Source organism: Panulirus ornatus, chromosome 2, assembly GCF_036320965.1.
Source record: "Panulirus ornatus isolate Po-2019 chromosome 2, ASM3632096v1, whole genome shotgun sequence".
In the NCBI taxonomy this organism is placed as follows: domain Eukaryota; kingdom Metazoa; phylum Arthropoda; class Malacostraca; order Decapoda; family Palinuridae; genus Panulirus; species Panulirus ornatus.
Window position 1 is genome coordinate 7,595,182 of NC_092225.1, and position 27,125 is coordinate 7,622,306.

At 42.9% G+C, this 27,125-nt stretch overlaps 1 protein-coding gene across 3 annotated transcripts in view; it reads right to left on the reverse strand.

Moving 5' to 3' along the window:
• Positions 1-27,125, reverse strand: part of LOC139753327 (uncharacterized) — a 654,487-nt gene that overhangs the window by 464,802 nt on the left and 162,560 nt on the right. For 2 of the 3 annotated variants that reach the window (XM_071669676.1, XM_071669667.1), the window contains exon 3: positions 20,506-20,557. The exons of the other annotated variant lie outside the window; for it this stretch is intronic. The gene's annotated coding sequence lies outside the window, so the exon portion shown is untranslated. The remainder of the gene's footprint in view (positions 1-20,505; positions 20,558-27,125) is intronic. 3 annotated transcript variants of the gene reach the window in all.

The window sequence follows — 27,125 nt, forward strand, 5'->3', positions numbered from 1 at the left end:
GAAGAGATTTATATCCCTTCCCGATCACACAAAAATGGGTCCCTTATCATTTTGAGTCTAGGATCAATCTCTTTCCAGCCTGGAATCGAAAATTTGTTCCCACTTGGCATGACAGGCATGGAATACTTTGTAAAATCTTACACTTTACACTAACATCGAAATGTGCATACTACAAAAGACAAAATAAACCTTCGATGCTCAAGACTGATTAATACCCTTCCCCTCACCACAACGAAGATGATGGACAACGCTGGATGAATCTAATACGATTCTGGACAATAACTATGCCAGACCAGCCAGACTCTTGTGATGAAGTGTGCCTACGGGCCGCGGCCTGCAATAACCTGAGTGAGCGAAGGAGCAACACGACAGCTGTGAGGGCAGAAGTGTCATCCCAGAAAAATGTAAGATACACCTCAGGTAAAGGTATGGTTCAGCTTTTTCAGGTAAGCAACTCCTTCCCTACTCCTACGTAAATAAACACGAGTCTTGTTCTTGTGGGGATCTTTTGCATTTCGTGTGACTGGTACGTGTGTGGTGAATCTTTAAGGAGCTCCCTCGGCCAACCGTCACACACCTTCTCTTCGCGTTCTCTAACTCTTGAAGGTTCTCCCCTTGCATCAGAGGTAACTGGTTCACTGTGTGTGTTTCCTCCCTCTGAACAAGTTGACTGTGGAAATCAAAGTTGCTAGACTCAGCATGGTTTTGTATTTTGACTGTGTTTGAGACATACGTCCATACCCACTTTTTTTTTGGAGGGGGGGGGGGCGAATATTACATCTGCTGTACTGGGCTTCGTGACTGGTTCTGTTACCTGCTGGTCATGAGTAAACCTCTCACAATTCTGAGCAGTTCCCACTTATACGTACAACAGTTTTTTCTGTACAAATCCCGGGAGGAGAAGGTGGTTCTCACCTACAATATTTGTTCTCACCCACACCTTAGGTATGGTAGGCTGAAATCCCCTTCAAGAATTACATGTGTGATTGGGTTTCCAAGAACATCAGAAGCTCAATCATGTTCCTTAGCTTTTTGATAGATTCCTCTGGATTCGCTTGTGGTAGTGGACAGATGAGAGCAATAACCTGGTTCATGTGTCCAGATTAGGCAACTAACACATTCACCAAAATGTTTCCATATCTAAGCTGCTCAGATGGTGCAGGTCTTAATATATAAACAACTCCTCTCCTCATAAGTCTGTGAGTTGTCGTAACTTATAGTCTGTAAGCTGTCGCTACTCATAGCCTGTGAGATGTCGCTACTATACACCTTGCTAATTCTGAATCTAGACTTCACTGTGCATGAAATATCCCACATGAGTTTACTTAAAGGTTCCTATATACTGCCGTTGCCCTAAGCAGCAGATCATGGTTACTCCCACCTCCCTTGCCCCCTCGTCTGTAACTCCTTGTGCTCCTCCATCCTCAAAGTTCTCCTCCTTCTGCCACCCCCATCCCCAGCAATTCTTCCCCCTGATATTCAAAGGTTCTCCTCTCTCGCTCCCATTCCTCATTTCCAACCCGTTTCATCTCTACCCGTTGTACCTTCGAGTTTCTTCCCTTAGCAACTCGTAATTTCATGGCATCAACAGTATCCTGAATAAATCTTACTAACAGCCACCCAGTAATATACTCAGCAACATCGCAATAGAAAGTCTTCGGTAAAGATAGATGACACAAGGAAGGTGGGTGAGTTATACTGTGTATAAAACAAATTCTAGATGTAAACAGGTTACGTAAAAGTGACGTCTGCGCAGACGACATCTTGAACATCGAACCTGTGAATAAGATGGTCAAAATATTTGTTGGAATATTGGATTCCTCATACACTAGGATTTAGACAAGCTGATGCGGTCAAAGGGACTTCAAGTGCCAAATAACCCATCGTAGAAAGAAAGATATCTATTACGTATATAAAACTAACAAACTGCAAAGGCCTTAGACTGGTGATCAATAGTGACCTAATATAAGCAAAGCAAAGGTTCACTTCATATAAGACAAATGCGAACTTTTTATAACGTCTTTATTAGACCTCATTTGGCATACACTGTTCAGTTCTGGTCACCAAAGTTGAACAAAGACAAACTAAAATAAATACAAAGAACATCAAAAAAACTAATTCCGTCGGTCAGAAATAAGAGCTTATGAAGAAATACTGAGAGACGTGAAATTCAGACAGTATAACAAGCAACATTTCTTCACATTAAATAAAGATTTAACAACCAGAAATACCATAATGAGGCTAGAAGGAAGATGTAACACTAACGTGGGCAGTATCTTTATCATCAGGTGTTGAGTGGTCGAGCATCATAATACTCTATCACAGATGTTGTCAAGGCGAAGACACAAATATTTCTATATCAGTGCTATACAACTGTCCAGTGACATTAACTATCAGCAAGTAAGGCTGCTCAAGAGGACAAGAAGCAGAAATTTTTGTTTCCCTAGACGACTAACATTAAATCTTTTTCCTAGCATACAATTTCAACGTTTTCTTTCATTTAAAGAATGGAGTCTCATCTCCGGGATACACAGTCTCAACATGAGACGATGTTATGATTCTATTCATTCTTTCCTATAAACTGTCCATGGCAGTATACCTTCTACGTACTACATGGTGTCCTTCCCCACTATCATCTTCCTCTTCCCCATTCGTCTGCCACCCCTGAACATCCCCTCTCCTGCCAACCCTGAACACCCCTCCATTACCATCCAGACCTTCCTCCTCCCCTGCTACTCCAGAGCTCCCCCTTTCCCTTACCATTCCACAGTTCCCCCTTCCCTCTACTATCGTTGAGCATCCCCTTCCCCTTGGCACCCGTGATCTCCTCCTCTTCCTGCCGCTTCATGAACTCCCCCTTCTCTCCCCCCTCGCCAAAAACAGGGAGGTAACGAGCAAGAAACACGTCAATATATATTAATAACTGGTGGCAGGACTGGCCTCCCCTAACTGGGTAAGTGAAATTGTTATTATGTATCATACTCCCTCTAACACACACACACACACACACACACACACACACACACACACACACACACACACACACACGAGGCCCCAGAAGGCACACAGCAACATCCAATCATCAACACGACGGGACCAACTGTTGGCTGTAGCCCGAATGTTGATTCATCATTACCACCCATCACGGCAGCTGCACTACACACACGGACCAACATCCACACGGCAACTGCACTAAACACACAGCAAAACATTCACACGGCTCTACATTCACTAGACGCAATATCCACTTTTGGGCTCATGTTTGGAGAAATATTTACACCATGTAGTAATCTCAAGACGCAACAGTGACCAAGTAAAACAATCACACGACGAGACTCTTGCATAATGCAACATTCAGAGGCTGCAACAATGCATGGGGTAATATGTCCAAGCCACAACATCCTCCTGGTGCAGTATTTAAGCAACACAACCTTCACTTTGCTCCAACCCTCACGTAACACGACATTCTTGCGGCAGACACCGTCCACAGGGGGCAATATTCACATAATGTAACAAACAGACACTATAATCAACACTCACTGTCAGCAACATTCACACACTGCAATACTAGTACGCCACAACACTCATTAAACAAACAAAACTCCCGCATAAAGTAACATAAACTGTATTACATTCAAGGATATAAAACATTACCTTAGCATATATATTTACAATAATAATGATAATGATAGTAATAATAATTAATAATAATACTAATAAAAATAATAATAATAATAGTAATAATAATAATAACAATAATAATAATAATAATAATAACAATAATAATAATAATAATAATAATAATAATAATAATAATAATAATAATAATAATAATTATAGTCATTGACAAAAAAACCGCCTTTCCCGCTTTAGCAAAGTACCATCATAATCACACGAACAACGGCTTCATTTGTACACATCCAATCTTCAGGTGTCAGGTAAGTACAATGAACCTAATCCAGAACCCATCATCCACAGCCAAGCCCCAGAGACTACACCACGATGTACCTCGGTGACCAGTGAAGGCACGCCGGTCCCCACGTAACGACACAGCTCCAACTCATTCTCTCCACTGCACACCCTCCTTAAGGTTCAAGCCACGATAACTCAAGCCTCCTTCACTCCATCATTCTATCTCCTCTTCGGTCTCCCCCTCCCCCTCCCCCTTCCACATCCCACACATAGATCCTCTTTGTCAGTCACTCTACACCCACACTCTCCGTACGTCCGACCCTTGATCGGCCCTCTCACCCAGACTATGCTCACTGCCACACCTCTCTCTAAGAACGTCATCCCTTACATAAGCAACCCGCCTCATGCCACACATCATACTTAACTCATTCATTTCCAGCACATCCACCCTCGTACCTTTCTGTTGTATTCAAGCCCATGACATCACAATCGGGACTGCTACACCTTCACACACAGTGTACCTTTGCCCTTACATACACTGACCTTTCCTTCCAAGGACCTCTAGACACACCCAGGACTTCCCTTCATCCTGTGATTCACTTCAGCACCCACGGTTACCTCCGCTGCCACGCCCATTCCTAGGTAACTAAAACACTTCATATCCTCCAGGTCTTCCCTATTTCAACGCACACTTACACCATCCTATCTTAATCCCAACCCCGTCAACACTTCGTTATCTTCCTTTCCTTCCCATTCATTGTCAATTTCTTCTTTTACACTCACTCTCACTTAGCAGGTATATGTTAAAACTGAAAAACGGCTAGCTGATAAGTCGGCTCACGATGGGCCATGCACTATCCTATGGTTTTTCTTGCAGGGAAACTCAATTGTGCATTAGCGGCCAAACATGGCCACTTATGAGCAGGGTCGGGCAGGGGCGAACAGTACAACATGGCGAACTAAATGCTAGGTTACGTAACAGACCAAGACCTGGAGACTGAACCTTCACCGGCGAGTTCCAGCGAAGTTCAGAGATTACATCATCCCTAGCCATCTTGCGACCTTTAGGATATCAGAACTTTACTGTTATAAGAAGGCGATATCTAGAAGCTAGATTAGTACAGTTTGTGACCAGTGGTCAGCTGGCTTGCGATACCTGAGAGTGACGCGTGTGTACAAGTCATTATTTGTGATACTGTGAAGTGGCCGTCGAGTGATAAAAATTTTTAGCACTCGAGTGTTTAACCTCAAGGGCTAACAGGCGATGCTCAATAGATATTAACGGGCCAGACCATTACTGTCAAGGGCTGAAATATATTAATCCAGACCATGAATGTGGAGGCTGGGCCATAAGAACACCCTCATGTCAGATGCCATGGCATTCATAAAGGGACTTTTGTGACGTCATCAGTGTAAACAAGACAGGAAGAGTAGCAGCAGGGAAGCGCTGGCTAATGACCACCATCCCTCACACCCCCAACATCCCTCACAACCTCACCATCCCTCACAATCTAACCACCCATCAAAGCCCCACCATCCCTCACCATCTCACCACCCCTCACAACCCCCACCATCTCTCACCATCTCACCACCCCTTACAACCCTACCATCCCTCACAATCTCACCTCACCTCACAACCCCACAATCCCTCACAACCCCACCATCCCTCACAATCTCACCACCCCTCACAACCCCACCATCCCTCACAACTCCACCATCCCTCACAACCTTAACATCCCTCACAACTCCACCATCCCTCACAATCTCACCACCTCTCACAACCCCACCATCCCTCACAACCTCACCATCCTTCAAATCTCCACCATTCTTCATACTTCACCAATCCTCACAATGTCACCACCGCTCACAACCCCACCATCCCTCACAACCTAACCATCCCTCACATCCTCACTATTCCTCATACTTTAACAACCCTAACCCTCACCATACTTCACTCTTAGCCATCACTAACACTCCACCATCCCTAACAACGCACCATCCATAACACCCCTATATCCCTCACACATCCACCATCCCTCGCCCCCTCATCCCTTACCCACACAAACCCTCATTCCTAACCTCCCTAACATCCTCACCATCTCTCTCACCCCACCATTCCTCACACCTTCATCATCTCTCACATCCCCAACATCTAACATCTCCTCACAACCATCCATCTCACCCCACACATTTTATTTACATTGCTGACGTGGTAAGGTTGATATATGACTGCAGTTATCAAGCGTGAGTCAGTTACAATGCTGAGTGTCCATCAATAATGGCTTCAAGTACCTTGCCGAATCTAATTAGTGGACGAGCATTACGGTGAATGATCATGGCGATGTTCAAGAGGCGCAAGTGAATTACCTATTAACAGATGAAAGGTAGTTTCAGATGCACGTTAGTTAATTAAACAGAGATGAAGGCAGTTTTATGAGCATCACGCTCGATCAGTTTTACTGATGAGGTTGTTATCATGAGGGATCACACCTTAGTAGGTATTGTAGCTCTAACGAGTTTCATGATTGCCTCAGCGAGTCAGATATCGTGATAAAGATAAGCTTCATAACAGTCACGTAGAGTCACATATAGTGCTGAAGATAAGCTTCGTGATAGTCACACTCAGTCAGATATAGCGCTGCAGATAAGCTGGATGATAGTCACACCGAGTCATATACAGTGCTGAGGTTATATTAGTGAGGGCTACACTTGAGTGTTAAACATACTGCTGAAGACAGTTGAGGTTACAGATTGTTTGACGTGCGAGAGGGTGAAGAGTGGAGGTGAAGCTGATGTGGCGTGGACTGGAGCGTGTGTGTATGGATACATAGACGAGTGGTCAGGTGCCTGATGACTGGACAAGAGCAGTAACTGTTCCACTGTTCAAAGTGAAGGGAACGTAAAAGTGAGAGTACGCATTATGGAGGAATGAACCTCATCAGCATAGCCGGCAGGGTGGATGATGGTAGGCCCTTGTCGTCAGGAATAAGGGTCAAATTGGAAGTTAAGGAAAAAAGGACGAACGTTAGAATGGAAACGTTTTGGTAAAAAGGAAATTAAGAGAAATTGAAGGAGAGAGGAAATGGTCTGTCCACCAAGAAGGGATGACTAACAAACCATGACTGTTCATTTCTATGGTATGACAGTAACTGAGTGTGGTTAAAAGTAACAGCGAACCCCTCTTTGATGGAGAACAAGACGGGTGTGCTAAAGGATGGAGTGTGAAGACCACAATTTTGAATTTAGATAAGAAGTGGAGAAAGTTTTAGAGATAATGAAAGTGCAAGTACCATTTATAGATTTAGGAAATGCATATAATAAAGCGAATAACAAAGCACTTAAGGGGATTTCTGAATCTTAATGATGTGCATGGAAGACTTTTCAGTGACGTTAAGAGCTTTTATAATGGAAGGAGTGCATGTGTGACCGTAAGTGGAGGGTTTAAGCCAGTGGTTTGAAATAAACGTGGGAGTGCGTCAAGGGTGTGTGATGTAACCATTTCTGGTTTTTAAGGCCGGGGGACTGCGGGAGACGAGGTGCCTGTGGTGTGAGACTTCAATCATGGAGAAAAGGGTGGAAGTTGCCCCCAGTTCTTGTATGCGGATGATGCCATGTCGTTATCTGAATCAGAGGAAGAGATGGTGTGGATGGTGAGTTGGACTGATGATGTACGAAGGAGGGAGAATGGAGGAGGAGGAGGAGGAGGAGGAGGAGGAGGAGGCATAGAAAAATGTAAATAAGACACTAGTTTTTCGATTAGTTTACACGGTGAGGAACTGGAAATTGCGCAAGAGTTTAGATGACTGGAAGTACGGAAGGTAATGGGAAAGCTGAAGCGCAAAGTAGAGTCATAAAAGGGAGGGAAATTGGAGTTAAACTGAAAGCTTGGGTGTATATGGAAAAAATCTAATTGCAGGACGTACAATTTTGCATGAAGTAGTAATTCCTCCACCGTTGATGGATGTGAAATTCAAGTGTATACAGGTCAGGACAGGAAAAAAAATAAAAACGAAGAGTAGTAACGACAGATAATTTACATTGTGCAACTGGATTTAGGGGGACAGATAAAAATGAAAAATGATACGAGAAGGTTATGTGAGCAAAGCCTCATGGAGGAAAGTCATTTAAGAGGGTATCGTTATGGGAAACGTATAGCAGATGACAGGTGGGTCAAGAGGCGCTGTTAGAGAGGTAAAGTTGTCACTTCACTATAATTTCAGAATACTGAGAAGGGAATAATGACTGGTGAGCTACCTAGAATATATATCAGGCTAAAACTTGGACCATGGCTCTCAGTCGCACCCAAAGAAGCATAAAGTACTCACTGAAAGAGTCCAGAGGAGAGTAACGAAGACAGTACCTGGAGTTAGAGATCTAAGGTACTATGAGAAGGGAAGGGCTACAGACTTACCCATCATGGAAGAGAGGAGAGATATGAGTGACATTCACGTTTCTAAATCAGTTGCACAACGTCGACAGTGCACACGTTTCCTAGAGATGCAACACTTGAGCAAACAAGGCATGACAGGAAGCTAAGCAAGTTGTTTGCCAGAGAGGACGTGAAGAGGTACTGTTTATGTATAACGCTGGTGGATGGTTGAAACAGACTTAACGAGGAAACTGCGAATGTCGGCCGTATACAAAAGTTTATAAAGTTATATAAATTCAATAGATGAGGCCTCACGAGAATAAAACTTTCTCCAAGAACTGCACAATACGTAACACACACACACACACACACACACACACACACACACACACACACACACACACAACACACACACATACTTGGGTTTCCCAGGTGTAATGGTTAGCGCCGCTGATCATGACTCACGCATGGGCCAGCCCTGGTTCAAATTCTGGGCACATTAGTCAGCCACAGCTAACCCAGCTGTTTATCCTCCCCTAAGGGACAGTCGATAAATGGGCAATGACAGGCTGGTGTGTGTGTGTGTGTGTGTGTGTGTGTGTGTGTAAAGACGTGCTACACGTATAAAACTCTCACCCCGTAACCAACAAACAGTCATCACACACACTACCCTAAGTCGTGCTGTGCTGGCGCTGTGTTGACCGTCCTGATGGTGTGTTGCAGACCGGAAATGTTCTTATAACCCACCATCCCACATGACGACAGATGTCCACTGTTAACCTAACCAACTGTAACTCCACACAGCAACTGTATCATACCGTAACTGATCTCGCTAGCTGGGTACAGTAACTGCATCATACTGTGACTGCTCGCGTCAGATGGGTACAGTAACTACTTCATGTTGTCACTGCTCGTGTCAGATGGGTACAGTAACTACTTCATATTGTCACTGCTCGTGTCAGATGGGTACAGTAACTACTTCATATTGTCACTGCTCGTGTCAGATGGGTACAGTAACTACTTCATATTGCCGCTGCTCGTGTCAGATGGGTAGAGTAACTACTTCATATTGTAGCTGCTCGTGTCAGATGGGTACAGTAACTACTTCATATTGTAGCTGCTCGTGTCAGATGGGTACGAAACAAAATCATATTGAAATTGCTCTCCTCAGCTGGGTACAGTACAGCATCATATTGTAGTTGCTCTCCTCATATGGTTACAGTAACTACAACATACTGTAGTTGCTCTCGTCAGCTAGATAAAAGAAAAAAACATCATCACACGGTAATCCATGTCCTCCTTTGAGTACAGAATGGCAACCTACTGTAAATGCACTCATCACGGGCACAAAGCAGCAGCACGCTGTAATTGCTTTCGTCCTCTGGGTACAGAACAGCATCATAACTGTATCCTCTCTCGTCACTTGGGGTACAATAGAAATAGCAACAAGTTTCCGGTCATTACAGAAGGCGACGTTCCTGGAGAAAAAAACACCGAGGGGCTTACACTTTTACACCAGAGAGACAGATTTTTCTGTTATCTTTGGCTATCATGGGAAAAAAAAGAGACCACAGAGAAAATGAATCAAACGAAAATAAAGTTATGCAACCCCGGAAAACAAGTTCTAAAGAAACCGTTCCATACCCACGTAAAAAAAAAAAAAAAATCCGGGGAGACGTAGTATCTACTAAAAGGCAGGAAAGCGGCCATTATAAAGCTACGTAAATCGTAAACATGAGCAACTCTGTAAGCCAGGCTCCCTCCCTCAGCCGGAAGACGTCCACTGATGCATCTCCCTGGTATCGAGCCACGCGGGGGCCCATATTATCGACACGACCTCATCTCTCGCACTAAATAGTGGCTCCACCACTTCCCCCTCTCCTTCCACAAAGAAAGGAGGAAAAGAAATAAATCTCGGGATAGAAATATGGGGGACATGTGTAAAGTTTACGGTTATAACGGTGGAGCACTCGGCTACCCTCTGGTGGTGAACGTCTCAACAATTACAGCTCGGATGTAGCAGTCGAAGAGTCTTGCTATCACGGCGCAGTCCTCAGGAAGTCTCAAGTCTTTCTTGAACGGGTGTATCCTGGAGGTTTTTCTTTCTTCCAGGAGGACAGGAGGTTTTTTTGGGGGTTTGTGAAGCAGCAGCAGCAGCAGTATTTCAATACTGGAGCCAAATATGAAAAAGAAATACGCGAGCACTTTTACTTCCTGTGTGGTGGCATTATACATGCATCTACAGCTACAAAGAAATCCCTGCCGGAGCGGCTCTGGACCCTCCAGGACGCAGGCCCTGTAGGACACATCGCAGGAGCTTCCTCTCTCGAATATATAACTTTTCCTAGTGCTGTGTAGCCGGATCAATACAAGGGCTGGACAATGTTTACATCAGCTGGCCCCGGGGTGAGTTCCGGCCACCCTGTCATCTGGCACCATCACCGCCACCAGCAGGAAGGGAAGGACAAGGAAGGAGGACGGTACAGGGAGAGGCCAAGTGACGGAGGAAGAGAAGGAAGAGAGGAGACGGAGGAGAGAGAGTCGCAGAAACGGCGGGCAAGAGGAAAAATCTTGAAGAGACGGGAAGAGGAAAGAATACTACGAGATGTGAGATGATTTCTGAGAGATATTACAGTTGGCGGAACTGAAGGGAGGAAGGTATAGGAACAGAGGAAGAAGGAGGAGAAGGATGAAAAATGTCAGGCGTGAGACTGAGTGGGTTATGGGGAGGTAAGAGAAGAGAGACGCGGGAGTCAGGAAAACGGAATGATGCATCAGTAACGAACGGATATAAAGATAGAGAGAAATGAAGAGAAGTCCTGCTGAGGCCGGTACAACCAACCCCAGTGGATATTTGGCTAGGTACATCACCATCAAACACCCGGACACTGTCACCCACCTACGGATAAATATTATGTGCTGTTGACTCTCACAATACCGTTCAGGCTCTGCCCGAGTTGCCACTAAATGTCCTTAGAGTCAATATTTCATCTTAAGATACATACAACTCAATTACCTCATATATCTATTCGAATCCTACAATTTTAGTTCTCTAGTCATCCCCTGCAACAGAGATTATCCAATATTTTTTCCTTCGATGCTTTTAATTTTTATCTATTTTCCCCCCCACGTTCGGCAAAATTCAACCACTCCCTCCTCCAAGGCGGAGGTAAATTCCCAGACGACCCTCCACATAATCGTGGAACAACTGCTCACTTGACTCTTCCTCCTGTATTCACTGGTCTGTCCGGGTATTACAAAAATATCCAGCAGATATAAACCACAAAACGAAAAAGGGAAAAAAACAGTGAGCGTGCATATTTACCAAGTCAACAATCAGAGCGGGAGCAAATATTGCCAGCCACTCGGCGCCGCCCACCTGCCACGGACCTCGGGACCTGTTACCCGCATATTACAACCCGCCTCTTCACACCGCTCTGGCAACACTTGTACTTCCCTCATCTCATGATGCATCCAACGGTCGACATAACCTCAAATCATCTCCTCTCCCCAACTCTTCACTGCAATGTATTGATTCAGACTTATGGGTTAAACATTTCCAGGGACGCTAAAGCGTACAGTAGGTGGGTTTTACATGTCGGACTAGGTCAAGGTAATCCATGTGCGTGATACAAATATGCACACAATAATCTCGGCATACACAAAACGTTTAAGCTGCTTTAGGTACCTTAAAAATTCACATTCGTCCGTTTCTCTGACCAATAAATCCGATAAACATGAGAAACGTTCGCTAAGATACCAAACCAAAATTTGCCAAACCTACCAAAATGCCCTTTTTGTATCTTTCTTCTTTTTCTTCTTCTTCTTCTTCTTCTTCTTCTTCTTCTTCTTCTTCTTCTTCTTCTTCTTCTTCTTCATTGTCTATTTCTTCTTCTTCTTCTTCTTCTTCTTCTTCTTCTTCTTCTTCTTGTATGAACCTGGTTCCTTCACAAAGCAGCAGTTTATACAGCAATATGTGCCGTGTAACTTCATCTCGACCCAACAATTCTCCTTCAGTTTTGAGACTTTTTGACGTTACCCACAGCTGAAGAAGGTAAGGGATCGGCTTCTGCCTCTTACACGATTTCCCTATCTTTCTTTCCCGGTGATGTTTCATTTACACGTACTTAAAAGAAAAATATCGTAAATATAAGATGACGTAGGGGTGGAAGGAATAAAACATATGTAAAGCAAAATAAGGATGGTTTTTAAATGACCAGAGGTAATTGAATGTTACGCTGAAGGACGTTAGAGTAGTTTGCACCCTAACTACCTGGTTGTTAGCGTGATAATGATATCTGATGATACTCTTGCTGTCTGTAAGCCCTGTGTAGATCAACAACACAGTTTGCACGTGGACAGAACATTCCATGATCTCTCTATACAACTGTATCATTCTTTATCTTATTTGTGGAAGAGCATTCTAGCATTTCTCTCCCAGCATCATCTCACATTTATCAAACTTCTTTTAGCACTTAGTAATATATCCTTAAAAGAAATTCTGTAGGGAAAGTTTAGGGGAACTTTTAAAGTCTTCCTTAATGTTAGAGGGAAGTTCCCATCAGGGAGGCTGACGAGTGTGTGGGAGGGAGAGAAGCTGTAGCCTCCTCCTGGTCCCTAACTGTTAAAGTAACCCAAGTCAGGGTTCATCATGAACTCGTGACTCTCCCCGTCTTGTTTATCTCATGAATCGAAGGACATCTCTTCCATTCCTGGTGAAGAATCTATCTATCTATCTATTTATCTATTCATCTATCAATCTAATCTACCTATTTATCTGTGTGTGTATGTGTGTGTGTGTGTGTGTGTGTGTGTGTGTGTGTGTGTGTGTGTGTGTGTGTGTACAGCAGCACCATCCTTCAATGCTGCCCAGACCAACATCCTACATTATTACCGCCTCCACACCAACACGACAACATTACCACTTCTGCATCACCATTTACAATACTACAAGCTTACCAGCAATACCACCACATCTAGAACATTATCAACGCAACCACACCATAACCATACCAAGGTCAACACAGCCTCCAAAAAATTATTCACCTCAGTACAAACACAAATACGACGCCACCACCTACAAATTATCCACACCACCAACACATTACAGCTAGGCATCTCTACCGAACGTTCACCTGCTCACCTATAGCACTTCCAAGTCATCACCAACATATCAACATCATCACTGGCATGAAAAAAATCACATTCGAAAACATTTTTATGACGACGCCACAATCACGCCACGACCATATCGTACAGAACATCGGACATAAGCAAGAGAGTAAGTATGTCCAAGAACAACAGAGCGACAGTTAGTTGACTCGTCAGAGAAGGTAGAGGTACGTGAACAGTCAAGATGAAGGAAGCAAATCAGATGGTGACACTCTTGAAAAAAATAATAGACTCTGCAGAAAAAACTGCTTTTCTGTGCCAATATTACCTTTCATAGCGGCCAGAACTGTTCAGTCGGAGAATATGCAAGGATCATTTACAGCTGCAGTGACTGTCGAAATTCAATTTGGGAGGAAATGACAGTATGTAACTCTACCATCGAACACAGATGGTAAAAACATATAACTTTCTTATGCAAAATCTTGGAAGGCAAGGCTCCAAATCTTACGCTCAAAGATCACTTCCTGTTGGCATGACAGGTAAGGAATTCGTAGAGAAATATCATCACTAAAATGAAATGGTGTCATAAATAAGAGATAACAATGTAAAAGTCTGGGGCCCGAAACCGTCTACCTCACTACCTGCTGGTACGAGATACATTATGGACCGCCCACTGCAGAACTCCAAAAACTTACTGGACAAATATCCAGAAAGTGTGTTATGGGTCACTCAAGTCTTCGAAACGCGGCCTCCGAAAGCCTGACTGAGCAGAGGAGTTAGTTACACGACAGCTCGGCGGGCAGATCGAGCTTCGGTGCTGAGAAGGCGAGGACAAGACGTTACTTCCAGACCACAGTAAGGTGTATATGTACGCAAGGGACGTTGTGCACACTACTAAAACCACACCCTGCTCATGTAGGGTCCACAAGGAGGTCGCCACCCCAACTACAGTCAGCCCACTCACCCTCATACCAACTCAGAAAGAGCTTTCATGTCACCTGAACACGACACAAAGAAGCTAAAAAATGCCACCCCCTAATCAGAGACCTGACCCTTTCACCCCTTTCTGCGGTGCGCCTGCTTTCACCACCTGACTCAAACCCTTACCAGACAGGCGGCCGGCCCCCCTCACCCAGGACCTATTCAGAGCCCCGCGACCCTCCACCTCGGAGGCAAGGCTGGGGACCTGAAAGAGCAAGATGACCCATGAAGCCCTCGACTCCCAGAGACCAAAGGCCGGCTCCCCTCAACTTTTTTTCTCCCCGAGACGATCCCGAAGCAGGAGAGCATGCATGTGCAGCCAGCCAGGATAGCCCAACCCCAGGTCGCTAAGGTCTCCTGCTGCGGCCAGGCCACAGGGAATCCACGACTTTACGGCTAAATTACTCCAATAACATCCAAATTTTTTTACACTTTTTCCATACCTTTATTACCAGAGGCTTTAATCTTAGGGTTTAAGTAATGACTCCGGTGTCGGAGGTAAAAACCCGGTGTTCTGGCAGGGGCGGGGGAGGGGGCTTATCAACCTTATGATGGGGAGGTGCAAATGGGGGAGGAAGGGGGGAGACTGCGATGGTGCCAGGCACTGGTGGTGGTGGGGAGATCATAGGCTCCTGCAATGTGGTGGGGATGATAATATACGTTGGTGGTGGTGCGGTTATGCTGGCGCTAAATGGTGGTGTGGTTATGTCGGAGTAAAAGGCTGTGGTTTTGCTGGTGTTCAGTGGTGGTGTGGTTGTGTGTGCTCAGTAGTGTTGACTGGCGACATAATGGTGTCAGGTAAAGTGACCAGGGATGAAAAGTTCTGGTGGAGGAGCAGGTGAGCTGATGTCAAGTGATGGCTAAAGTTGCTAAGTTGGCGTCCAGTGGTGACAGGAACTTAAACACAGGTACCAAGTGGTGACAGAAAGTGATACGTTGGTGTCGAGTAGCGGCAGGATTTGAAACTCTAGTGTCATGTTGCGACAGGAACTGATATGGTGGTGTTGTTACAGGAACTAAAACAAAGGCGACAAGTGGCGGCAGGAACTGATGACGTTGATGCCTAGAAGTAACCGGGATTAAGTGGTAATCGGAGTTCATATGTAGATTTTAAGTGGTCGTGAGACTACGCTCATTCTAAGAGGCACTGAGGCTAACATGCTGACTTTAAGTGGTAGTGAAGCTGATATGTTGATTTTAAGTTTGATGAGGCCGGTATGTTGGTTCTAGGTGGCCTGGGCTCCACTGCGATAAATGTTAAATGGAGGCAGAACCAATTTCTTGTTGACGAGCTGTGATGAGGCTGACTCACGCTGATTGGCTCCTGTTGAGTGGTTTGTTGGCGTCACATGATGATGGAGACGATATGTTGATGATGAACAGTGATGGGGTTATGTTGGTGTCATGTGCCTCTGCAGACGATTATGGTGAATCAAGGGAGTGCTGGTCCGACATGCTAGTGAGTCACTATGAGGATAGTCTGTCGGTTTCAATCGCCTCTGGCGGCTTAAGGAGGCGCTGGAAGGCCCATATGGCTTCAAGAACTCCAAGTTTCATCAAATAATAGCAGAGCCATATCGCCAAAACTTGGCAAATCCAGTGCTTATAGACGGTGTGTGTGTGTGTGTGTGTGTGTGTGTGTGTGTGTGTGTGTGTGTGTGTGTGTGTGTGTGTGTGTGTGGCGGAAGCAGAAGGGTCTGCTCTTTGGCGGAACTCAACGTAAGCACGGGAAGTGCCGAACACAGGGAGGAGGAAGTGGCCAGTTATCAGATATCCAGGTGCGGTATGGGCAGGGAGGAATGGTGGGGATAGCAAGAGGTGAGGGGAGGAAATAGGAGTGGGGAAAGAGACAACAAGGTGGAAGTGGAAAGGGGGAGGAAGGGACATTAATTAAGGGGGGGATGGACAGGAAAGGTAGGAAAGGATATAAGGGATGGAGGGGATAGAACGTGGATAGGAAACGGTAGAGGAGAGCAAATGAGAGAAAGGAAGGGACAGATGTATGGCAAGACGAGGAGAGATTACACGGAACTCCCATCAGAGAGATCACGTCGGTGGTAATGGTTGTGACCGAGAGATTGGGTAAACAGCCAGGCTGATCCTAGACTGATCCTCGTGGTATTTTTCTCTCCAGTACCACAGTAATGTGTCCTAGATATACGTTACCCGAAATTCTTCACGAAATTACATAACCTTAAATTCTTTACGTTAATTAAAGTACCTCTCACTCTTTACGAGAATTACATTACCTCAAATCCTTTACGAAAGTACCAGAGTCTGGATCGTTATGTTACAACACCACAAGAATACTTCCCAACACAAACAACTCATCCCTTATAATTAGGTGGTGTTTGTGTTCAGACTCTGATACTCAAGCTTCCATCTCAGACGCCGGGGAAAATAGCGAATTTATCATGAGCAAACAGCCTCCCCGTCACCTTCTGAGACCTACTTGTGTCCAACAGACGACGACGGAATAACCTAACCTGGCTTATCCATTCTCGATCTTCTTTCGCCTTTTACAACTTAGCATTTGACTCTCATGATCTTATCGGGTTTTGAGAATTGTATCACGATACTTTGGATACTTCAAAACTTTCGAAAAGGAAGAAAATCAGCACACATATATATATATATATATATATATATATATATATATATATATATATATATATATACATGTGTGTGTGTGTGTGTGTGTGTGTGTGTGTGTGTGTGTGTGTGTGTGTGTGTGTGTGTGTGTTGCAATAGGTTGCAGTGATGCGTGATCTAATCTTTGCTGACAACTAAGAGGAAAAATGAAACACGGTAAGTCCCAAGCGCACTTTCGTGTGATTACATCGTCAGGGGAGATACAAGAATGATCTCATACTTGTATCCCCCCCTGACGAAGTGGTCACACGAAAGTGTATTTGGGTCTTATCGTATTTCATTTTTTCCTTGTGGTTATCAGCATATATATATATATATATATATATATATATATATATATATATATATATATATATATATATATATATATATATATATATATATATAATAAAAATAATGGCAAATAGAGTGACACTAACATTACTAAAGCTTTTAAGAAACTCTTAAGATTTATATAGAATACCATCACGGAACCAAACAATGTAATCCATCATGAGTAACACACCTCAAAGGAAGAGAGATCATGTCTTTCTCTCAGCATCTTGATCACAGTGTTAAACTGTACAGACATTGGGAAACTAATCAAAAAATGCTGATGTGATATACACAGCCAATGTAAGAAAAGAATAATCTGAAAAATGTGACCACAGTGTCAAGAAATGCATAAACTGAGAAAAAGCTGAGAAGCTGGAAGATAGATAGACAGTTTCTTTACCAAGAGACCACAAAACAGTCTTGTAAGTCAGAGAGTTTCCAGTTCCTGTATGATCCACAGCTCTGTTCCCAAGGGAACTCTCCTCGCACATCAACTATTTCTTACTCTTGTATCTGACACAGACACCTTCAATACCACATCTTCATATGGTGAAACCTACTGAAATTCATCCTTTACAGACGAATTCAGAATAAGAATTTATAATACACATTAAGTCCTGCAGTGGGTTATCATAAATGATGTGCTTGTCTCGGTATCATCTGCAAAATATGTTACGAAACTGTTTTTGTGTGTCAGTCAGATAGAGGAATGAGAGGCAGTGAAAGGTGCAACTGGGGAACTGACCTATATACCTTAGAAGCATTGGAAACTGCCTCATCTACACTAAGTCGTGATCTGTTGGTTAAGAAGCTGTAGTGCGATTTTCCAACTTATCCAGTTACTGTCTTAAGCAATTACCAAACTATGACGCCACAGCTATAACTGTCGAAAGCGTTCAGAAAAGTTTATTATCACATCAGCGTTTTCTCTGTTCTCTAACACCTGCATAATTCTTACCATAATGATACAGTAGCTGAGAGGAACTGAATCATCCCACCCTGGAACCACACTGGCCTGGGTTAGGTTGCTTAATCTATTCCAACAGCCAACATAACACAAGGCAACAGGGTTCCCGGGGCGAGAGGATCATACTGTTGTGGGCTAAACCCAGTCTTTAAGGTGGACCAGAACACCGATTTAGAAAATGAGTAAAAAAAAAATTCACAGGCAACACCGACCGTTGAAAAATCTAATTTACTGTGGCTGCTCCCGGGACTAAACATCACCATATACTCATCAAATCCTGGAAGCCATAATTCTTCATCTTGACTACATATTAGGCCGAGGGGAATGTAAGACTACAAAATCATTACCACTGAAATCGAAAGGTGTCTTACGTATTATGAGAGTAGATAGTATACACCTCTAGGTGGTCAAAAATTTAATATATGTGCAGATATTTGCACCATTATGGACAGCTCGATGGAGAAATCTTAAACAGGCCTGAGCAAGTCTCTGCAGAGTCTATCACACCGGCCAGGGTGTGGTGGATAAGTAGAGCTATGAGCCGAGGCCTGTCTGAGGGAGGTCGGGAACATCACATCTTGGTCCTTAGCCGATCTGTTGGGGTAGAAAAGACTCCGACACCGTCGTAAGGTAGACGTGCAGTAAAATAAGCATGGGAAGGATGTCTGTGACCTTCTCGTACTGCAGTAATATGGCGTGGAAGATGTCATCTACGTCATTAATCTTAAGGGTGTTTCCAAGTTCAAATCATCAGAATTTCGCTTACCTCCCTATCATCATGGATGTGTGTGCCTTCTATGTTCATGTTAGGCCTGTGGTACTCGAGGTATTTGTTTTGAACTCTTTATATTAACTTAAGTATCCTTTTTTCTATCTTAGACAGTATTCTTTGTTTATCCTCATTCTCCTGAGTTTCGTGTGATATTCCAAACTTACTGTCCATCTCTACCATTCTCCGGACAGGTTTGATATTCTTGGCTGAGGGAGTTGCGGCCGTATGTGAGGTCTGTGCTTCTCCTATAGAGAGGGCGTCGCTCTCGTACCAGCCGGAACCTTTTGCGTTTCCTACGTGTCCGGTGTACATTGTTTCAAGCCTGCAACTCTAATCGGTCTAGTAACAAAAACATTCTCCGATGCAGTTTGGTATTTTACCGAATAGTTTCTGTTCATTAATCTCTCGGTCACTGGCCCAATGAAGGCCTGGATATATGATCATACTCGATGTGTCATGAACACAAAATACATTCACATTTATTCAGGAACCACCTGAAAATAACAAGAAAAACCCAGTGTGAAACTTAAAAATGTTCCCTTGCAATATGCACTAAGAAATATTCATAAATTGGAAATCAAATGATGAGAAATTATACAGCAATTAAAATAAGAAATACCGAAGACTGGGCAAAGTCTTTTCTTGTGTCAACACCAGGGAACCAAAAACCATTCAAGCGACTAGAGGTAAACACAAGGAGGGTAAGGGACCAGCCACTGGACGTGTTCAAGAGCAACTCCAGAGGTCTCTGGTGAGTGTACTTGGCGGCACGACCTGTACTGGTGAGGCGGAGCTGTGAACAACACCTGCTGGTCAGGTCAGCCAAGCTGCATGACAAAATGAAACTTTCATGAGTATGTGAACGAAATGAAACCCTGTGGTAAAACTATGTAAATGACTGAATAACACGAGACAGACAATGAAATGAGAGTCACTGAGTATTTGATCAATTCGTCTTCTGAAATTCCTCGTGAATGGTGGTTGAGTTAGCCTACAACGCTGCCTTACCCTGATGGAATACAATTTTCAACTCTAGGAAGATGTAGATACGTAAACACTCCTTCTTCCTGTCCCTCTCCACTTGAAGTAAATATATCTTCAATCTTTCCTATCAACACCTTCATTGTTCATGCAATTACCGTAAAACTAAGAAGCAGTAACTTACATGTCAAATATCTAATTACTAAGCTATTGATTCTTGGGGTTTTTCAATTATGTGGTGTTACTTTTGTCTCCCCCTGTACACACACACACACACACATACACACACACACACACAACACACACACACACACACACACACACACACACACACACACACACACACATTCACAGTGGCAAACTTAAATGTTAAATGCTGCCTTCTGACCCATGTCTGACCAACAACATTATACAGTGTTTCTTACATCAAGAACCTGTACTCACCGCGCGCCGGAGAACAGCCTCCTCATATAGGCACCCAAAGATGCTCTTCTGTCTGTAAGGAGAAACATTATCATAATTAATAAACAAGCGATAGTATTGTGTGTGTGTGTGTGTGTGTGTGTGTGTGTGTGTGTGTGTGTGTGTGTGTGTGTGTGTGTGTGTGTGTAATGACCCATTTGTACCGTATAGGGAGTGAGTTTCCATCTCATATTCTATGTTAAAAGGCAAGCATTTCCGGAGTTACTAAATACAGGTTGTCTACGACCTCGCGCGTCCACGCTAACCCCGGCGAACACCACTGCTCACTGCTCTCTCTCTCTCTCTCTCTCTCTCTCTCTCTCTCTCTCTCTCTCTCTCTCTCTCTCTCTCTCTCTCAGGTAGTTCCATACACACTCTCATAACTTAAGCAGATTTCTAAAGAGGCTGGTGAACTACAGTCGGATATTTGGGAAATTAGGACGTTTTCTAACTCGGCAATTTTGTCCAGCCCTTTAGAGTGAGGTAAGCACGGCAGTATTCCAGCTGTGGAAGATCAAGAGCTTTGTGCAATGCCGTTATTAGTCTTAAATTCCCTGATGTCAAACGGCTGAAATACCCAGGTTATTACATCTTAGGGAGATAATGAGTTTCTATCATCACACATGTATCATGGTGGACTCTTCTTAGTGTTACAATCAGTTCTGTTACCTTCTTGTGCTCAGTGTGCGACGATTTCTTCGTTCGTTCGGTTCAGGAGGAGCTGAACTTTCCGCCCCTCTATACGTCATGATATTGTCGATGGCTAACGTGGGAGTCTTTTGGGAGATATTTGTGCATTTTCAGGGCATCCTCAGACGACGAGATTACCATCCTTATTCTTGTGTCGTATGTGTGAGATGCTGTCGATGTCTGGTGTAAAAGGAAGAGCACCAGCATGAGCGCAGTTCCCTGAGGCAGACAGCTTTTAACAATAGAGGTTCTGCAATTTTGTTCTGGTATCATTTTGTAGTATCTGATAATTGAAAAATTATACATTCAAAGTCTATATCTGTCATGTAATCCCTTTATACATTCTATATGTCATCTCTCATTGACTTATTTGTTAATGGTCTGAGAAGTTTGTGTGATTACATTCAACATCCTTTATTTTCTGTTAACTTCAACAAAAGGATGAATCTGTAATTCGTGCCCAAGTCAATGTCAGGTACGAGAATGATGAACAAAAGAGGTACACGAACAGTTCCTTGTGGACTAACCTTTTATTCCCGAGGAGGCAACAGAAATGGCCTGATTTACAAAAACGTTTTCTATATCTACCTTCCAATTTTACCGGTTATTCTCATTGTTTCCATTCTGTAAGCTTTGGCAAAGTCCGCGTATTTCACATCAGTATTTTGTTTGTTCTCCTCTGCCTCTACAATCTTATCATAATGGTCGAGCAACTGAGAGAGGTTACACCTTCCTGCACTGATATTATGTTGTCTTGGGTTGTGCATATCATAATAACATGCGATGTCATGAGGTAAATCTTCGTGGAGTGAGGCGATGTGAGCCAGTTCCAAACTCTCGGGGAAGGTGCCAAAATCCACACTTTTTCTTCATATCTTAAGTGTTGGTGCCAAAGATGTTTTGCATTTCTTTACAAAGACAGAGTTTCGGAAGTATGATCCTGGGCCAAAGTGTATGGGAATGCTCTTCATGGCCCTTTCGAAATCGTGTGGAGTGGTGTTGAGGTCTATCATGTGTAACGTAATGGGATCACTTTTCTGAAAAAAGTCATTTGGGTCGTTTAAGGTGGTTTTTGGCTCACTGAACACCCATTCATATTGCTTTTTTCAGTATTTATGAGCCCTTGTCTGCTTTAAATGGGCTAGCGGAGTCAGTGGTCCTCGATTTGATTTTTAGATATGGTTAAAAGTATTTTTTTCTTTTTTCTTGTCTCATTGATGACTGATTCTTCGTCTTCCTTTTCCTGTGTCTCGTATGACATTCTGAACCAAGCGTCTTTGTTTGTCAATTCGTGTGACAGGCTATATCTTTCCTTATATCAGGTAAATACCTGGTAAAATCTTCGCTGGTCTTCAGCCCCAACAGCCCAGGCTGGTCCCAGGCTGATGGGTTAGGTCGTCTGGTCAACCAAGGTGGTGTAAGCCGCCGCCCTCAGGCCCACACAGATTTGCAGTTCGTTGTCGCTTCCTCGTTCTAATCTTAGACCTAATGTACCTTCTTCTCACTAGTGGTGTGAGACGTGCCTGGTATAGAATAAATGTGGATCGATGTCATATATGGGGAGCGACGAGCTGTCAATGGGCTGAATCAGGAGAGATGGGCGATCAAAGGTTGGAGTATCTGTTCAATATCTAAAGAAAATATTTAACCATTACCACACCCGCCATCCATCCACCCACCCACACACAGACACACACACACACACACACACACACACACACACACTTGTCACTCTTACAATGAAAAACCTGGAAACTTTCCTTCGCACATCAGCCTCCCCTCCCCATTCCCCCTTCCTATTCCCCCACCTACCACCACTGTGAGCAGACTTTTTAAGGGAAAAATACACTCGGGTTACACTCCACGTTAAGTTCCAGGTCAATTATGCACAACGTGAGAGAGTCAAGGCTGGCTGAACACTCCAGATAATCATGTAAACAGTAAGAATGTTCTGTAAGAATCATACTAAGAAAAAAAAGATGTATATATATATATACATACAAAATATATTCCAGAGCAAACGACAGGTATACTCAAGGTAAACTTACCCAAAAAATATTCAAAAGTGTCTAATTAAGCGAGGCACAAAGAGGCGCAGCATTTAAAAAACGGACACATGAGGGCCATACAGTCACGTCCACGAGACGCTGAGGGAATAATGACTACATTAGGATAATGAGGCGGCCATCACACCAGGGAGAGCCACCTCCGCCTCCCTGCCTGTCCGTCCGTCCCGCGCCAGGAAGGGAGGAAGGGGGGAGAGATATGGCAAGGGTGAGGAGGAGGAGGAGGAGGAGGAGGAGGAGGAGGAGAGAAAAGGGGGAAGCGAGGTGTGGGAGGGAGGGAGGGAGGGAGGAAGACAGATGGGATGGAGGGGTGGTGGAGGTGTGGAGATGGAGGGAGGGGAGAAGCGAGCAGTACAGAAGAAGGATGGATAACAGAAGACCTGATGATATGCGACGAGGTTATCTGATGGACGAGAGTAACAGTATCGTTTATATCTTATCTATAAAGATGGAGCCAAGAGGGTAAAGAGAGCGGGAGAGGGAAGGAAAAGGAGGGAGAGGAGACTTGTTACTGAAAATATACGATGGAAAACGGAAAGTGAGGAAATATCATGAAGATAACTACAGGAAGAAAGGCTGATGATGATGACAGTGATAGTGATGACAATGATTTTGATACTGATAGCAATCCAAGTAAAGATATAATCAATATTGAAATAAAAGAAAAATAAAAAATACCTGACAGTATTCTTCTACAACCTCTATCATCATATTCTGTACATTATGTATCAACAGACACATTTGAATCCAAAACATATTAAGTAAATATTTCTTCCACTTTACATGCGGATTCAATAATCAACAGATAATCATTTTTAGAATATTTGTAACAAATGTGCTGTATTTCAAAGAATAGTTTTCTTATATCAAGTATTCAAGAAAACTTATAAAGATATTCCAACAAAACATAAGTTGAATCTAACTGAACTTTCAGCTGTGTTTATATGTGTGCCATTATGAACGTCTACTTATAGACGAAGATATTGTATCAGATAACTGACCATTCTTTACCATAACTGTGTAAACACTTAAAACTGTACTGGTAACTACAACTCAAAAAAAATCACCATCATCTATACCTGGATAATGCTAGAAGGTATGGTTCCAAACTTACATTCAGAATAACATCCTGCTGGCACGACAGGCGTGGAAGACTGTAAAATCATAAACACAGAAAGAGAGAGCACTTTATACATCCGAGGCCCAAGAGTGTCCAACACCTTGCCAGCTAACATCAGAAACAGCATGAGATGCGCAGTAGAGGAGTTCAAGAGTGCACGGGACGAGGACCTACAGAGCGTATCAGACCAGCCAGGCTGTGGGGGTTATGTGGGCCTGAAGGCTGCGGCTTCCAACACCAAGATTGACCAAAACCCAACTCTACAGCCTAAGCTCAGATCGGGCTGTTGGGACAGAAGACCCCGAGAGCTTCATCAGGTACTCCATAGACTAAAAAATAACGAATAAGTCTAACAAGCGAATGAAATAAACTTTCAGACCTGTTATACTGAATTACATTAGGTGCGTTTCATTCTACATAAGTCCAGAGATAAGTATGGAAAACCACATTAATTATCAGCATCATCATGAATACTTCAGAAATGTAAAAATCATTTACAGATTAAGAATAAAAAGAATCACTGTGTGATTTATAAAGCACATGCAACCATAAAGATCAGGAAAAAAAATCAGAAAATATTTTCTTCAGTTAAAATTATATTTACTTGGACTATAACACTATGCTAAAGAAAAACAAAATAAAATGTTTCGTTTAAATAATTTTTAGTTTCGTAACTTGCCTCACTGCCAAATACAATACCTAACAATTTGAAGCTAACGCAAATCTTATAGAAGTCAAAAACTTTAATCTTATACTTGGGGAAATACAATGATATGATGGTCAGCAAATACACATTTTCCCCATTGATTTTGAAAAATGTCTAGAGTGTTTTGTTTTCGACTTCCTAATGATGCTAGTTAAGTGACTGGTTCTCCTTAAGAACTAATTCTTTCCTGGGAAGCTCCTGAAAAATCTCACTTGTGTGATTTTTCATCGTTCATGAAGTCTCATCTCCCCACAAATGATGCCATCCAGGTCCGTCCAGGCAGCTTGTCGTTGAACTTGAAGCATGCATAGCACACCTGAAGCAGATCTTGCCAGTATATCTTTATTCCTCATTTCAACAGTTTCCAAAAGCGTCTGATTGGCAACAAATATTTCTTTATCAGCGTCTTCTTTTGCATCTATTTTTCTCCCCGTTTAGTACCGATACTGCTTGTGACCTATATATAATATTCGATTTCCTTCTGTTTGTCGTAATAATTCATTCTGGTTCACTTCTTCTCGATCCATCCCCTCTTGATAGTCTCTCTTTGAACTCACTTCACACGGTGGCCCGCCCCGGTACAAGCTGACACTAAGCCTCTAGTAATTGGTTTATCAAGGAAGTGCAACATCTCCGTATGTTCTCATGATAAATTCTCCCCCTCACGAAAATCCTATTTCACCATCAGAATTTTCACATAAAACTTTTTCCTTTAAACATATGCACGGTCTGGGTAATCTATACGACGTGCTCAAAGTTCTACTATGAAAACCTATACTCAAACACAGTATTTCTGCATTTGTACTGGTTTTATATTGGCAACTTACCTCTCAGTTGAAGTGATTTTACTCACCTTAAACAATACACAATAGCTCATCTGCATGACATGTCTTCCTTTCAATATCCTTCCTACATTCCAGTGATTTAGTCATGTTTACCTTTACGATTCGAGCATTTGAAGTATTGTATCATCCTACTGTGTAAATGTAATGACTCAGTACAACAGGAGACAGCAGCAGTACTATATCTCCAAATCCATATCAAGGCCAGCTTTAACGTCCTTAATATAAAGATGGTTGATTGCTTTGTATGATGAATCAAATACAGGTCTTACAAATAAGTTGATTTCACATCTGCTTTAACATATCAAAAGCAACACTAACATTTCAGGTAAATCTTCAAGCAGAATATACAACTGTGATGTCTCTCTCTGTAAAAATTCTTAGAACTTTTAACGGAGTGGGGAAAACATCACATATGAAATTAATGTTTACCACAATTTCATATGGCTATCACAATATCTTGGACCAGATTCACCTAAAATATGCACTGCTTGGTAGGTCTAATGATGGCTTGTAGTTCAGAGGTTTCCAGAGTTCTCACACAGCTGACCAGTGTTTCATTGTGCACTGCTGACAGTTTTAATAACATCCATCTGCATGGATCGCACCGAATGAAAATGTCTCACGGTCGCCATTATGGTTTTATACGATAAAAATCCTTAAATTTTGCCTTTAGGATTTTGAAACATGAGGCAAGATCTTTTGATATTTCAATAATGCAACCAAATACATTCAATGCCTTGCCAGACTTATGAACAATTTGTATGGTTCATTAACCTGTATCAATCATCCTTTTTAGAACTTTATTTAACAACACTTTGGACATTTCTCTAATCCTTCGTGTCAAAATACTAACCATCTGAAAGTAATACCAAAGTTCTGTTGAGTTTTATTCCTTTGTACAGACACAAGATATCATTAATCTGGTAAGCCATGTTACATGTCCAAACATTATGAATGTACAGAGTCTAGAAACCAATACATCTTTCCCACTCCAGTACCGGCTGTACAAGCATGGTGTGCTGCTCTCCAACTGTGATGGAGTACTTTCATCACATATATATATAAGTGAATGGCTATGAGGGCCCTTTCCTCATCACCCATTCATCTTTTACCAGAATAAGGAGCAAGACCGGTATTAATGCTACTAATCAAGAGGTTTGTGATCATGCGAGTAA